Below are 1,343 nucleotides of genomic sequence, written 5' to 3'. Positions count from 1 at the left end.
CTATATTTCGGCAAGTTCTCCCGGCCCGCGGTCGCCACTCGAGAACTTTTCTGCCCCAAGACAGAAATTCACTTAGGGTCAGGGAGGCAACAGTGACTCACTTTTTTTTCGAAGCTTAATAAAAATAGATATCGCTTTAATATTGGCCTAAAATTTGCTCACATTTTAGATACACTATTGAACTGTAACTGAGCACTCATGATTCTACATTATTTACTACTTATGTCAAAGTAGGAACCTAAAACAAAAAAATGATAATTGAGCCACTGTGGACTACTAGGTGTACACACTGACTCACTACCGTGGTACACAGTATTAACGTGGTACGGCAGTATTTATATGAAAAGAAAATGCCCATTCCGCGTAGTTTTTTATTAGAAATAATAACAAAACTGCACAAGCTATTCTTATTATAATCAACAATTCAACACGACTCTTAGTACTTTTATTGCTACCTATAAGATCTTAAGTCATCTCAATCTCTTCGTTATTTATTTCTTCCCTATTTTTCTGTCGGTTTTTTCCGTGGCATTCTGTAAATAAAAAACAAAATTCGATTTAAAGTTATAAAAATATTGAATTCGTATAAAGTATTAAAATTGAGTCACTGTGTACTTCTACGCCATTTTGTAAATATTTGATCAAAAAAACCAAGATGTAAAACAAATTAGTCAAAATTCGGATTAAAGACAATTGATACAATACCTACTATCCGATAAATATAACGGCTATTACCTATAGCAACAAACAAAGATATGAAAACAATCGAAACTCACCTTAGAATGTAATTTAGTGGGCGCGAAAACAAAAAACATTCCCTCACCCTTCCGCACGGCACTTGACCGGCGAGCAAACTGGTTTAAACGTGTTCGGGTACCAAGACCTTTGAATCGGTAAAAGAGACAAATATATATTCCTATGCCTTCAGGTCGAAACATGACTGAGCCACTGTAGCCGACCGAGTCACTGTTGCCTCCTTGACCCTACCTCAAATTCGCTCGCCTCCTAAAATGTGCCGCCATAGGCTTCAGCCTACTGGTAAATCCACTTTCGGTAGGTGAGTATTTCTCAAAAAAAGTGTACATTTTGAAAAAAAAAAGTGTGCTTCGAAACAGTTCAAAAGTTTTATATTTATAAATCATCACACAAAAAAAACACACACACAATTTTGAAGGATGAATATTAATCTTTAAGATAACGAAGAATTATAGCTATAATCCTACTTATTACCAAATATTTAGATATTTTAAAAATAGNCGCCTTAATTTAGCTGCGTTCCGTTTAATAGAAGAGGAGCATCTATAATAAGACTTGATATTCTTCAAGCAACGGTATTTTTATTT

General features: G+C 34.8%; 1 long non-coding RNA gene across 1 annotated transcript; it reads right to left on the bottom strand.

Moving 5' to 3' along the window:
• Nucleotides 1-212: 212 nt before the first annotated feature.
• Nucleotides 213-971, bottom strand: LOC114363723 (uncharacterized). The gene is made up of 2 exons (XR_003656796.1): nt 777-971; nt 213-533 (listed from the first exon to the last, which is right to left on the bottom strand). It is a non-coding gene; the product is annotated as an uncharacterized LOC114363723 (long non-coding RNA).
• Nucleotides 972-1,343: the final 372 nt, after the last annotated feature.

Source organism: Ostrinia furnacalis, unplaced genomic scaffold, assembly GCF_004193835.3.
Source record: "Ostrinia furnacalis isolate ACB-3 unplaced genomic scaffold, ASM419383v2 OfSCF7244, whole genome shotgun sequence".
Taxonomy (NCBI): domain Eukaryota; kingdom Metazoa; phylum Arthropoda; class Insecta; order Lepidoptera; family Crambidae; genus Ostrinia; species Ostrinia furnacalis.
This window is presented reverse-complemented; position numbering and strand designations above follow the sequence as displayed.